Here is a 14,499-nt window from a genome sequence, read left to right as displayed (position 1 = left end):
CACTGTAGTGTGTAAATTGTTACCAGTTTTCAAAATGTGCAAATGTGGGATTCCGTGGTTTGTTCAAATCTTTCATCTTGGCTATTCCAAGACATGTTGTTTGTTGCACAGTTTTATTCAGTAAAATCATTTGTTGTGGTATCAGGCATCCTCTACACAAAGCCTCAGTTCCCTGAACCTTCCAGTCTTTTGTCCCCCAAATAGACTTTACATCTATAGTGTCCCTCCAGCAAAAGTCGAAACCCTGTACAGCCAGCTGGGAAAGACCAGAAGCGGAATATATCAGCTTGGTGTCAGCATATTTTTCTTTGCAGGTAATGGTGCAAGAGCCTATAAAAAATATGAGGCATGGTCAGATGTATCATAACCAGAAAGATAAGCAAATGTGTGTGCAAATGTTTTTGAACTACTCATGGTGGAGTAGTGCAATTTCCCATTGAGTGTAATTGTAAACAGCATGTGTAATACTTGCTTTATGCAGAAAATTTTGAAATCAGAACATGCTGTCATACTTAATGTACAATCATTCAATTCATCAGAGGAAAACACAGTTGAATGCTCTAGATCTACTAGCAGTTCATGCACTCTGTCAATGTCCCAATCGTCGAAACCGTACTGGGGTAATGACATTGTTCAAAGACATTTTGAACAAATATGGAATTTGTAAAAGCTCAGTGGGGCCATACACATGATACAAAACCTTATCCCAGTGAATCCCCTCGGGAACTGGAACAGCTGTAATGTTCACCAGGAAAAGGTGTTTTTGTTCTTGGTTTAAGAACCAAGTTTACCAGTTGTACCACATAGTGTTCTGGGAGGAAATGTTCATTCAGAAGCAGGAGAAAGAGTGTCACAAAACAAGCAGGGGAAAGAGTGTCACAAAACTAATCCAAAGGACTAGGAAAAGTAACGCAATTGTAATCCAAAGATGTATCCATGGAGAAGTAAAATATGTGCTTTTCAGCCAAAGATAGAAAACACATACTTTCAGCCCGAAAGGAAAAGGCAGTGGTTGTGGTGGCGGTGAATCAGTTGAATCCGATGAGAAGTCATCAAAGTCGATGAAGAAGCCAGAGTCCGTCGGATCTATTTTTGGCAGCTCAGCAGGTTCTATAGAACTGGGAGATGACTCAATCTGTGGTACATTGATGTAGACCGTGTTCCTGTCAGGTTTCCGAATTGAGATCTGTTTCTGTACTAGTTGACTGTACAGTTGTCATAATTGTAACAGGTAAAAGACATACTTTGTTGTAGTTGATTGTTGTCTCTCGTTGGAGAGAGGATGCTTCTTCAGTTATCAAAGCCACCATCTGAACTTCCTGTACGGTAGCGAGAGGAGACAGGTAGCTGCCCAGGAGTCCGCATGGCTTACTGTTGAGAATCAGCCACATAGTGTGGTTTAATCAAATCAATGGAGACAAATCTTTTGTCTTTGAGACCAGCAAGGGGCGGAAGAAGTACAGTTCTGGTACCTTCAACAGCCAGGACAGGTACAGGCGCTCTGTAGGATGGGCCAAACTTTTTTTGCCCTCAGATTTTCTCCCTGACCGGATCCCCAACATTCAGGATCCAACCAGGCCTCGCCCGGGACTACCTTCACTTCTCCAGTGGAGGTGCATTTTACTTGGGCGTTGCTTTGTTCATCCCAGAAGATGTTCCGTTTCTGTAAAACAGCCAAACATTCATTGATGTCAAATGGGGTTTCCATCGCCACTGTCCTGGGATTGTCAAGGTCTGTAAACCACATTGTTACCCCAAACAGGATTTCATAGGGAGTCCGACCACCCAGGGATTTTCTCTGCATGTTATTGAGTGCCCTCTGGACCCCATATAGGTGATGGACCCAACTGCGACCTGAGTCTAGTACCCTCGCTGTAAAAGACTGCTCTAAGTCTCGTTTTTTCCTCTCCACAAGCCTATTTCCCTCTGGATGGTATGGAGATGAGAAACACTGGGTCACACCCAAACATCCTATGGCCTCTTTGTAAGCCCTAAAGCTAAATGCCGGACCGTGGTTGGAATGTAGTGTACCAACTGCGCAAGTTCCTCACAGATCCTTTATAACAGTTCAGGCGTCAGCCGACCGCTGTGGCCATACTCGCAGGAATCCACTGCTACCAAGATGTACTTGTAAGCCCCGTCTGATGACAGAGGGCTGCGATGAGGGCCAGTGGCTTGTTTGAAATCAGTAGAGGTGTCTGCGAGGGATGGGCTATTGCGGAACCCTTCATCTGCTGGAAGATGTCGCATTTAAGGACAAACTCCTTAGTCTGTTTGTAAAGACCTGGCCACCAATAGCGCTGCTGCAATAATGAAATTGTAGCAGTCACCCAGCATGTGCCAAAGCCAGACCCTCATGTGCAGCTAGTATTAACCCCAAACGGCAATCGGTGGTTGGTATTACTCTATCCCCCACCATTAATGTGAGCATATGGTATGTTCTGCGTATCTAACTTGTAGGAGTACTTGAGTGGAAAATCTTTAGGCAGGTGGGTGCCGTCGCGTGCAGTGTAAACAGCCACCATTATGTCTCTGTCTTCGTGCCAGAAACGCGTAAGTGCAGCAAAAGCAGCAGTGCGAACTGTTGCTTCTGCGGCTTCGTCAGCCATGGAATTCCCTGCAATGTGAACGCCAAAACGTTGATGACTCAATGTGTGTATTACATGAGTCTGTGCCAAGCAGTCTTTCAGCTTTGCCACTTGTTCCCAAAGCATCTTGTGCTTTATTGTGCAATCCTTTGAATCTCTGAATCCATTCTGGCTCCAATAGTGTAGGTGTTCATTATAGGACTGGACACAGTAATATGAATCACACACCATAAGTGTGGGGAATCCGGGATCTACATTTCCTAGTGCCAGAATTAGAGCTTTAGTTCTGCCAGCTGCGCTGTGCAGTCAACGAATGACTACGTGTAGGTTTTCTCAGGAGGGAATTCTCCATCGTGCATGTGCTTTTTCACAATTGTGCATGCAGCTGAGCATTGGTGCTTAGTCCTTACCTCAGGCTAGGCAGACCCATTAGTATATATGATGTAAGCTTTGCAATCTAGAGGCATTATTTATTTATACAGAGAATATATTTGTTCATACTGCAGAAAAGCTTGTGTTTGTAGTGTAGACTCAAATCTGTAGTCTACATCTGTTGCAGTGAGTGAGTTAGCCCATTGTATTCATCGTGGATGTAAAAATCGTGGATGTAGCATTTGGAACACTTTCTTTGGTGAAAGCCTCTAAGGTCGGCACAGGGTTCACGACAATTATGCGTTTACCCTGAGCCAGGGATACCCCTCTCACTATAGCAGTCTTTACTGCTATTAGGATTTTTTTTGTAGGTGCAAAACGCATTTCAGCATTAGTGTATAAATTCGATTTGTATGCAATTGGTACTATGTCACCTTCATTGAGTGTACCGTGATGTTCCTGCAATGACTCAAATCACCATGTTCGTTGTGTTCACACTTGTGTGTAAATGTTCGAAAGTTATCTTGTCAGCTTGTATGGAAGATTAAATGTGTGTGTTCCTGTGTCCGATGTGTGCTTGAGAAGTCTTGACATATTAAGCCGTAGAATGGTTTAACCCATTTTGTGTAATCTGGAATGTTTGTTCTGCCAAAATGTAGGAATCCCATTATGGATTGTATTCTTTTCAATGTTGTAGCAGTTTGAAGCAGTGCACATTTCTCTAAGAAGTGTGTTGCAAGGCTTTTACCTTTACTTGACAGCTCAAATCCGAGAAAAAGGACATTGAGGCGGGCAATTTTAGATTTTTTTTTTATTGAATTTGTGGCCCATGTTAACAAACCCTAAAATTATACAATCTACTCGCCAAGTGTTCCATGAGATCATCATCCGTCAGATATATGTCATCAACATAGGACAATGCCTGGCCATTACAATTTTGTAGTAGCTCTGTTGCTCTGGCTGGAAACAGCCAGGGGCTACTCATATACCCCTGGGGCAATCAACAGAATTGCTTCTGAGAGCCTAGCGCGAAAATGCGGTCAGATGGCTGCATCCAGACTTAATTTGGCATGGCGGTTTTAGCCCATCCAAGTTATTTGATGTTTCGTTTGGGGCGACAGGCACTCTGCAAGTTGGGGCGGTGGGTGGTTTTAAACTCACAGAGCAGGGTAGCAGGGAGGGGAAATTACTGTGGTTAGATCAACTTTTAATCACTATGTTGACTCCTTTGAGTAGTTACTCATCTACAGAAAGGTCAGGAAGAACAGGGCTACAGCATAGGATACGGGGAAGACGCAGATAGGCAATCCCCTTTCAATGCGGAGCCCCCACATACACCGCATCGTCACATCAATGGACACTGGACACACACAACGGGAGCTAAACATATAGACTTGGAACGCAAATGGTCTGGGCAGTAAGATTAAGCATACACTAGTTCTTCAGCATCTATGTCAGAATCCCCTGGTAGTAGTATTAGTCCAAGAAACCCATTTCCGTGGGAACCATTATAAGCCCTGACCGATTTGGCTACACATTATTGACACATGAAAGCTATACCACCGACTCGTGATGTACGGGCATGCAACTCAAAATTTGTACCATTTGTCCTCCAACACACCTGGCACGACCCCTGCAGTCATTACGTAGCCCTGTCGGGGACTTGGGAGGGCATTACACTCAACTTCTGTTCCCTGTACATCCCACCAGGACTGCATGCAGTGACCCTTACGGACATTAGTGCCCTACTCTTAGAAATGCTAACTGGGATCCTCACACTGGGAGGCGACATGAATGCGGTATGAGAACCTGGGATTGACAGAATGAGTAAGGCTACCACACAGGGTGAAATGGGACTACTACAGCCTTTCTTAGAGGCCCTGGGTCAGATAGACCTCTGGCGGGTGCACAACCCACAACAATGACAATACACATACTTCTCACCAACGCACAGTAGTTTCTACCATCTTGATCACATCTTTACACAGCATATGTACGCAGGCAACTTCCGGGCCACGATGCATTATGCGCAGGGTATCTCCAATCATTCCATGGTTGGGGTCATGCTGAGCAGACCGGCCCGAGACTATGTAAAGACCCCCAGGATAGACACATGTTTTCTGAATGACAGGCACTTTAAGGAGACAGTTAGGAAGGGTGCAGACACATATTTAAGTGAAAATCAGGGAACGTAAATTTCACTTGAGTCCTTTGGGGAGCTTTCAAGACTGTCATGAAAGGCCAAGCTCTGATAGGGGGCAAGAAAAGGGAACACAAGCTCCGATGTGAAGCTATTGAGCACAATATCACAGTACTAGAAACCAGAGTATTGACAGAGGGAACAGCGAGTCTCAGTCACCAGTTGCACCTCAGACAACAAGACCTGTGGATGCTAGCGGAAAGCAGGGCATTGAGCAACGCGCTAGCAATGCAATGCGGTTGTACGATGTAGAGGATAAGGCCAGCAAATTGCTGGCCTGGCTTTAAAAAAAGGGACAAAGAGTGCTCTTGGGTGCTGAAGATTGCCGATGGGGGCAGTGTGCTCCAAACGACCAGTGTAACTATAGCCAACACCTTTGCTAACTATTATGAGGGTCTTTACACCCCTACAACGTCTAGGACTGATCCAGTCTGTGCTAACTTTCCGAAGGATATAGCCCTCTAGACACTCTCAGGGGAGGCAAGAGAGACTCTAGAGGCTAATCTGACAGACCAGCTTGTAGTGGCAACAGTCTGGGAAGGCAGTGGGGTCCAATGGCATGCCAGTAGAACTCTACAAAGGGGGTAGCAGATAAACTGGCCAAGCACATGCTAGCTATGTTCCATGAGGCGCGTGAAGAGGGCTGTCTGCCAATAGATCAGGGTATTGACACCACTGTTATACTCAAGAAGGGCAAGCCGCTAACGGACTGTGGCTCCTTTAGACCTCTATCCTTATTAAATTTAGAGGCTAAGGTACTGGCAAAGATCCTGGCAACCAGGCTGTGTGCTGTTATCACCTCAGTAGTACATCCTGACCAGTCAAGCTTCAAGCCACAAGGAAGCACCCACCTCAATTTGAGACACCTGTATGGGCTACTACATGAGTCTAATCCACTTCGAGCAGAGCAGGTGGTGCTGATGACGCGATGCCAAAATGGTATTTGATAGCACTGAATGGAACTACATCTTCGCCACACTGGACAGGTTGGGCTTTGGGCCGAAATTCTGTGGCTGGGTTAAACTCCTATATCAGGGATAGGGGGAGGGTCAATTGGGCAGTGTCTCGTGTCTTTGCCCTACAAACGGGCTCTAGGCAGGGATGCCCCCTCTTCCCTATGATTTTCACACTGGCACTTGAGCCGCTTGCAGCCTGGATTCGTCAGGACCCATTTATATAGGGGGTGAGGGCTGGCGGAGATTGGGCAAAATAAATCTCCTTATATGCCGACGACATATTACTTTACCATACCAAGCAGTCTCTTTCCATAGCCAGAATTCTGCATCTCTTTGACTTCTTTAGGAGCTATTCGAGCTATCACATTAACTGGGCTAAATAACTGGTCTTTCCTGTCGGGTGGTACCCGAAGCTCCCCTGCTCATGCATAGCACCGTTGGCATTGGAGGAATTTCAGTACCTTGGGATCTATATTACCCAAGACCTGCAGGAGTTCTGTACAGGAACCTCCTCTCCCAGATAGATCGGCTGCGTGGGGATGTAACACTGGAGGAACCTGCAGCTAACCATGATGGGCAGAGCAGCCCTATTCAAAATGATGACCCTCCCGTGCCTCCAAAACAAGCTCTTCAGGGTCCCACCGAAGTTCTTTCGGGAAATCGACCATGAAGCCTGCTCACTGCTATGGAAGGGAGGCACCTCGTGCATAGCGCTGTGTAAACTTCAGAGGTGGGTATATGACGGCAGACTGGCAGTTCCGGATATTGTAAAATAGTACTGGGCAACGCAGCTACTAGTGGTCATTGACTGGGGCTTCGAGGACCATCAAGAACCGCCCTATCGAGTAGATAGGGAGGATATGGGTCATAGAAGTCACAAAACGATCCATTATCACAGGATGCTTGAACAGGACTTGCCACCACATACCCAGACAGTGGTTAGGATATGGAAGGAGGTCACAAACTATTTGGGCTGGAGAAGTAAACTCACCAATATGACCCCGCTGTGGAACAGTAACTTATTGCACGAGGTGGGTGGTTTGACTGGTTTCTCGAGGTGGGAATTGATAGGTATGGATCACCTGGACGATATCTGGAGGGACCAAGCCTTGGTACAGTTTGAGGTCTGCAACAAATTGGTCAACATCTCCCCTGATTCGTTAGTGATGCTTAGAGATGCCTGGGCCGAAGACCTAGGTGACATAGAAAACAATGACTGGGTAGAAGCCATTCAGAGCCTGCTGGAATTTGCAATCCGTGCTCGGTTTTGACTAGTCAAACTCCGGATAACGCATAGGTCTTATTACCCCAGGACCCTGCTAGCTAGAAAAGGAGGGAAAGTTGCATCATCCTGCCTCTTGGGGTGGTGCCAGGAGAGCACATTCTTTCATATCCTATGGTACTGCCTGGGGATACGAGTGTACTGACGACAGATTACTGAGGTAATGTCCCAAGTCTTAGCATAGGAGGTTCCCATGGATGCAAAGTGGCTTCTCCTGGCAATATAGGGAGAGGAGTCCTGACCCATGTATCAGAAAATCTGGTTGGTGGCGGCTGCCGGTGTGGCCAAGTGCTGCATTGCATGGTTGTTGGAAAGGCGTTCGCCGGAGGGGGTTCGATACACGTCTTGCCCACCCCTTTGACCCACCTCTCCCAAGTAGGCCGAACCAGGCGCGCACACCCTGAGCTTACACTACGAACAGAGTGACACCACACGTATTCTTTGTAAGACGATAGGTTCTTTTATCGAAGGTTTCAAGGGATCTTTATGATCCAAGTTGCAAGTAGTACATCAGCGGCACAAGATACTACAAATCGGTGGTAGGGGAATGGGGGTAGCGGGACAGTTTTTGAAGGTAGTGTCTCTGCAAAGTACCCTGCGGATAGCTCACAATCCTCGAGCTGGAGGGTGTCGTGTCTCTGGGCGATCTCTTGCCAATTCGTCCTCGAGGGGAGCGCCGCTAGTCACTCAGCAGGCACAGGTAGTCGGAGTTCGGGAGCCGCGATCTCGTCAGCAGGGCTCAGATGGTTCAATGGCTGGGGGCCGCGAGTCACTCAGCAGGCCCAGGTGGTTCGGAGTTCGGGAGCCGCGATCTCGTCAGCAGGGCTCAGATGGTTCAGTGGCTGGGGGCCGCGAGTCACTCAGCAGGCCCAGGTGGTTCGGAGTTCGGGAGCCGCGATCTCGTCAGCAGGGCTCAGATGGTTCAATGGCTGGGGGCCGCGAGTCACTCAGCAGGCCCAGGTGGTTCGGAGTTCGGGAGCCGCGACAGCGTCAGCAGGCTTCGATGGTTCCAGGTCTTCTCTGCCATTCGTTCCTCCGGCACCCCCTATTATACTCCCCCTGCCCTTTGAAGTCCGGAGTCCTCGCAGAGAGGGGCCTTTGGTGACTGAGGGGGTTCGGCGGGATTTCCTGCCGCTCGTTTCTTTGGTCTTTTCAGGTGGGTCTGGGAGGGTCCCCAGACGCTCGGCAGGCGAGGCGCCTGCTCCCCAGGGGCCTGGTGGCCGATCGAGTCCTCCCGGGGGAAGGCGATCCGAGGTGTGACTGGGCTGGCGCCTCCTGGTCTGGCTCCTCCTGGTCTGGCTCGGGGGTTCCCGCTCCCTCGGTTGGACATGCGTGGTAGGGTGTCGAGTCTGTCGGGGACTCTGGCCGGCCCTCGGGTCTGTGTGGCTGGGGCGGCCGGAGTCGGAGATGCCGTGTCTTGGGGGTGGTTGCAGGTTGGCTGGATGATCGGGAGGGCATACGCCGTGAGGCCGGTCTCACACGCGTCCCCCCCCCAGCTGAAAGGCGTGGAGAACTACCCATCCACTGGGGGGTTCTCGCCGAAGCGGAAGAACCGGGACAGGCCGTCGGCGTTGGCATGATCCGTCCCGGGGCGATGCTCGACAGTGAAGTCCATCCCTTGGAGGGAGATTGACCATCGTAATAGCTTGGGGTTCTCTCCCCTCATCTGCATCAGCCACCGCAAGGGCCGGTGGTCCGTCGGTACTCGGAAGTGGGTTCCGAACAAGTAGGGCCGTAGTTTCTTGAGGGCCCAGACTACAGCGAAGGTCTCTCGTTCTATGGTACTCCAACGCTGTTCTCGAGGCAGCAGCCTTCGGCTGATGAAGGCTATGGGCTGATCTATGCCCTTGTCATTGAACTGCGAGAGGACGGCTCCGATGCCGTGTTCGGATGTGTCGGTCTGGACCACAAACTCTTGGGAGTAGTCGGGGGCCTTGAGCACTGGGGCGGTGCACATGGCGGTTTTCAAGGCGTCAAACGCCTGTTGGCACGGGGGGGTCCACTGCACCTTCTTCGGGAGCTTTTTGGAGGTCAACTCCGTGAGAGGCCCTGCGAGGCTACCATAGTTTTTAATGAACCGCCGGTAGTATCCTGTGAGGCCCAGGAAGGCCCGGACTTCCGTCTGAGTGGTGGGGGGCTCCCCGGACTTGATGGCGTCGATCTTTGGTTGGAGGGGGGCGACCTGCCCGCTGCCCACCTGATGCCCCAGGTAGACCACGGAGCCTTGCCCGAGCTGGCATTTGCTGGCCTTCACTGTTAGGCCGGCTTGGCGCAGGGCCAGCAGTACTTGCCGGAGGTGCTGGAGATGCTCGTGCCATTGAGAGCTGAATACGGCTATGTCGTCAAGGTACGCTGCGCTGAACTCCTCGAGTCCGGCCAGGACCTTGTTTACCAACCGCTGGAAAGTGGCCGGGGCATTTTTCATCCCGAACGGCATGACCCTGAAGCGGTAGTGTCCATCGGGTGTGGAGAAGGCGGAGCGTGCTTTTGCTCCCTCCGTGAGCGCAATCTGCCAGTAACCGCAGGTCAGGTCGAAGGTGCTGAGGAAACGTGCGGCCCCAAGGCGGTCGATGAGCTCGTCGGCGCGGGGAATAGGGTGAGCGTCCGCTCGGGTGACCGCATTGAGCCCCCGGTAGTCCACACAGAATCTTAGTTCGGGGGCGACCCCAGGGGAGGCCGCTTTCGGGACCAGGACTACCGGGCTGGCCCAGGGGCTGTCGGAGGGTTCGATCACTCCAAGGGTTAACATCTTCTGTACTTCGGTCTTGATGCAGGTGCGGACCCGGTCAGGCACCCGGTAGGCTCGGTGTCTCACAGGTGGGCTGTCGCCGGTGTCCACGTCGTGGACACACCAGTCGGTGACCCTTGGGGTGAGGGAGAAGAGGTCTGCGAATTGTCTGAGCAGCTGGCGACAGTCGTCGGACTGTTGGGGAGTGAGGGTGGTTGACAGTTTCACCCCCTCCACGGAACCATCCAGGTCTTTAGCGCACAGGGGGTCGGGCAGGGGTTCAGTGTCTTCTTCCGCCCCATCATCGGTGGCCAGTAGCAAACTCAACTCCGTTCTCACAAAGTGGGGCTTGAGACGGTTCACGTGGAGGACCCGGAGGGGGTTCCGTGGGGACTGTACATCGATCAGGTACGTGACCTGACTCTTCCGCTCGATCACCTTGAAGGGACCAGTCCATTTGTCCTGTAGGGCGCAGGGTTTCACCGGGGCCATGACCCAAACCTGCTGGCCCGGCTGGAACTCGACCAGAGTTGCGTTCTGGTCATACCAGCGCTTCATTTCTTCTTGGCTGGCCTCGAGGTTAGCCTCTGCGAGTTCTCTGAACTTCCGGGTCTGGTTGCGGAGCGCCAGGATGTAGCGGAACACATCAGGGGGGGTTCCCCGGGGGCTTGTCTCCCAGCCCTCTTTGACCAGGCTCAGGGGCCCCCGGACGGGGTGTCCGTATAGTAGTTCGAATGGGCTGAACCCCAGGGACTTTTGGGGAACTTCCCGGTACGCGAACAGGAGGCAAGGGAGGAGGACGTCCCATCTTCGGCGCAGGGGCTCCTCGAGGCCCAGGATCATCCCCTTCAGGGTTCGGTTGAAGCGTTCCACCAGGCCGTTGCCCTGAGGGTGGTAGGGGGTCGTGAACTTATATGTTACTCCGCACTGCTGCCACAGGGACTTCATGTAGCGGGATATGAAGTTAGTGCCGCGATCACTCACAACCTCGCGAGGGAATCCGACACGGGAGAAGATCCCCATGAGAGCCCGGCTCACCACGGGAGCCGTCACGGTGCGGAGGGGAATGGCCTCGGGGTAGCGGGTGGCATGGTCCACCAGGACGAGGATGAATCGGTGGCCCTGGGCGGTCTTCGGATCCAGGGGTCCCACGATGTCGATGCCGACCCGCTCGAACGGGGTACTCACAACGGGAAAGGGTTGTAATGGAGACTTGCGCTTTCCGCCACTTTTCCCACTGCCCTGGCACGTGAGGCAGGATTTACAGTGGACTTCTACATTTGCTCGCATCTTGGGCCAATAGAAGTGGGTAACTAATCGCTGATATGTTTTGTCTTGGCCTAAGTGTCCTGCCAAGGGTACATCGCGGGCCAGGCCCAGGAGGAGGCTTTGGAAACGCAGGGGTACCACCAGTACTCGGGCTGTGCCTAGCTCGGCTGACTTTTGTTCGCTGTATAGGAGGCCATTGTCCCAATAGACCCAGTGGGTTCCGGTCCGGTCATTGGCGGTCTGGGCTTCGGCTTGTTGTCTGAGTCCCACGAGGGAAGGGCAGGTGGCCTGTTCCTGGCAGAACTCTTCACGGGAGGGCCCTCCCTCACAGCGCCACTGGGCCATCTCGGGCAGTTCTCCGAACTCAGTCAGTGCCTCAGGGGCGGAAGGTTCCGGCCCTTCTCCCGGGTTAGTGTCTTCTCCTCCCTCCGAAGGAGGGTTGTCCGTTTCTGGTAGGGTGTCCCGGTTCTCGGGGACAGTGTTCGGGGGGAGGGCCTCACCGCCCTCGGAGAGAGGCAATCGCGCGGTCATGGAGCGCGTGGTGGCGCAGACCCATTCGGGTAGGCCCATCATCTCGAGATGGGCTCTTCGTTCCACTTGCCCCCACGGGGAACTCTCAAGGTCGTTGCCCAGGAGGCAGTCTACGGGCTGTGATGTTCGGACGGCTACCTTCAATTCTCCGGAGACTCCTCCCCACTCGAAAGGCACCAGAGCCATCTGGCAGAGGCTCTCGGAATTGTCGGAGGATATGACCGGACAGAGGGCACCGGGTAGGATCTGGTCTTCAGAGATTAGGGTGCGGTGGACCGCGGTGACACTTGCCCCGGTATCGCGGAGGCCCTCGACTCGGTGGCCGTTGATGGTCACCTGCTGTCGGTACTTCTTCGTGTTGGCGGGCAAGGGTGTCCCGGGGACCATTTCTCGATCACCAAGGGAGACCAGGGCCATGGCCGCTGGTTCCCACTCTTCGGAGTCCTCTATCTCTTCCCCTAGGGCCACGGAGGCCATCTGCCGGGCCGGGGTGTTGGTCGTTGCGGTTCGTTGATACTGGGTACACTGGGGGTCATTGGCGTAGTGTCCGGGCTGTTGGCAGCGGAAGCAGGTGATCCTGGTTCGTGGCCCTAGCCGCCCCGTGGCTCCGGTGCTGGCTGGGGACGGGGCTGGACCTGCCGCTGGTGGGCTGCTGGGAGGGCTGTGCGTGGGCCCCCCTGGGAAGTCTCTCGGTCGGCCGTGGTTTCCTCCGCCCCTCTGGCGGGGGGGTCCTTGACTGTGGCGACCGTAGTCTCCCACGGGGCCTCGGGTGGCCCGGGTGTTCACCCAACGGTCAGCCTCGGCGGCCAGCTTTCGAGGGTCGGTGAGTTTACTGTCCAGGAGATGTTGGCGCAGTTCTACAAAGCAATTGGCCGCTAAATGTTCCCAGGCGATCAGATCAAACAGCTCTTCGAAGGTGGAGACCTTGCTGCCCTTGATCCACCCGTCCAAGGCCCGGCTGTAAAAGTTCACGTATTCTACCCATGTGGTGCCCGGTATCTTTTTGCAATCTCGGAACCGTTGCCGGTACATCTCGGGGGTGAGTCCATACCGGCCCACGAGGGCTTCCTTCATGTGGCTGTAGGAGTTCATGACCGTGGAGGGCAGATCCAGCAGGGTATCTCTTCCTTCGCTTAAGAACCGGCCCCATAGGCCAGCCCCCCAATCCTTCTGCGGGACTCGGTGAGAGGTCATGGCGACTTCGTAAGCCTTAAACCACTGCTGGATATCGTCGTTTTTGTAATACTCCTTTACCACATCCTTGGGGATGTGGACTTTGGCTTCCACGGTGGGAGCGGATGGTAGATTCCCGGAAGGTTGTGACTTTTCGCTTTTAGCCCTCAGCTCGATCTCTTTCAGGCTGCGTTCATGATCCAGCTGGAGTTTCTTTTCGTCGTGCTCTCTTTGGCGTCTCTTTTCCTCAAGTTCCCCTTGTAGCCGTAACTGCTCGACGGCTAACTTTTTCTCGGCCAGTTTTATTTCTCCCTCGATTTTCAGCTTGGCCAGTTCAAGTTCGTGGTTGCGGCTTCTCTCTCGGTCTGCTAGTTCCTCGGGGGACAGGTTCCCCTCTGGCCCGTTGTTTCTCACCGGGATGCTTTGTGGTTCATGGGCGGAGTCTTCTTCCGTTTGGGTCGGGGGCGCCCCCGTCTCGACCCAGGTCTTCAATGCTTTCTGGAAGTCTTCCTTTGTGCTTAATCCGGTGGTAGCGATTCCAAGGTCTTTGCAAAATTGTTTTAATTCTCTATGCGTATAATAGTCCAATTGATCCTCTCGGAACCGTGAGCTCATTTCGGTACCTGCGGCACCCAGGGAGGTTTCTCCTTCCATCTCTGTTTGGTAGTGCGTCAGTCGTTCACTGCACGCTCTCTTTCGGTGTCGGCTCGGATCCCGTCGTCTGCCACCAAATGTTGGAAAGGCGTTCGCCGGAGGGGGGTTCGATACACGTCTTGCCCACCCCTTTGACCCACCTCTCCCAAGTAGGCCGAACCAGGCGCGCACACCCTGAGCTTACACTACGAACAGAGTGACACCACACGTATTCTTTGTAAGATGATAGGTTCTTTTATCGAAGGTTTCAAGGGATCTTTATGATCCAAGTTGCAAGTAGTACATCAGCGGCACAAGATACTACAAATCGGTGGTAGGGGAATGGGGGTAGCGGGACAGTTTTTGAAGGTAGTGTCTCTGCAAAGTACCCTGCGGATAGCTCACAATCCTCGAGCTGGAGGGTGTCGTGTCTCTGGGCGATCTCTTGCCAATTCGTCCTCGAGGGGAGCGCCGCGAGTCACTCAGCAGGCACAGGTAGTCGGAGTTCGGGAGCCGCGATCTCGTCAGCAGGGCTCAGATGGTTCAATGGCTGGGGGCCGCGAGTCACTCAGCAGGCCCAGGTGGTTCGGAGTTCGGGAGCCGCGATCTCGTCAGCAGGGCTCAGATGGTTCAGTGGCTGGGGGCCGCGAGTCACTCAGCAGGCCCAGGTGGTTCGGAGTTCGGGAGCCGCGATCTCGTCAGCAGGGCTCAGATGGTTCAATGGCTGGGGGCCGCGAGTCACTCAGCAGGCCCAGGTGGTTCGGAGT

At 52.8% G+C, this 14,499-nt stretch overlaps 1 protein-coding gene across 3 annotated transcripts in view; it reads left to right on the top strand.

The window, feature by feature from the left end:
- The window catches only part of RBM48 (RNA binding motif protein 48), a 125,793-nt gene that overhangs the window by 100,679 nt on the left and 10,615 nt on the right, over positions 1–14,499 (top strand). Inside the window, exon 5 of one of the 3 annotated variants that reach the window (XR_014970048.1) lies at positions 205–314. The exons of the other annotated variants lie outside the window; for them this stretch is intronic. The gene's annotated coding sequence lies outside the window, so the exon portion shown is untranslated. The remainder of the gene's footprint in view (positions 1–204; positions 315–14,499) is intronic. 3 annotated transcript variants of the gene reach the window in all.

The sequence above is a fragment of the Triturus cristatus genome, chromosome 10 (assembly GCF_964204655.1).
Source record: "Triturus cristatus chromosome 10, aTriCri1.1, whole genome shotgun sequence".
NCBI classification, from domain to species: Eukaryota; Metazoa; Chordata; class Amphibia; order Caudata; family Salamandridae; genus Triturus; species Triturus cristatus.
This window is presented reverse-complemented; position numbering and strand designations above follow the sequence as displayed.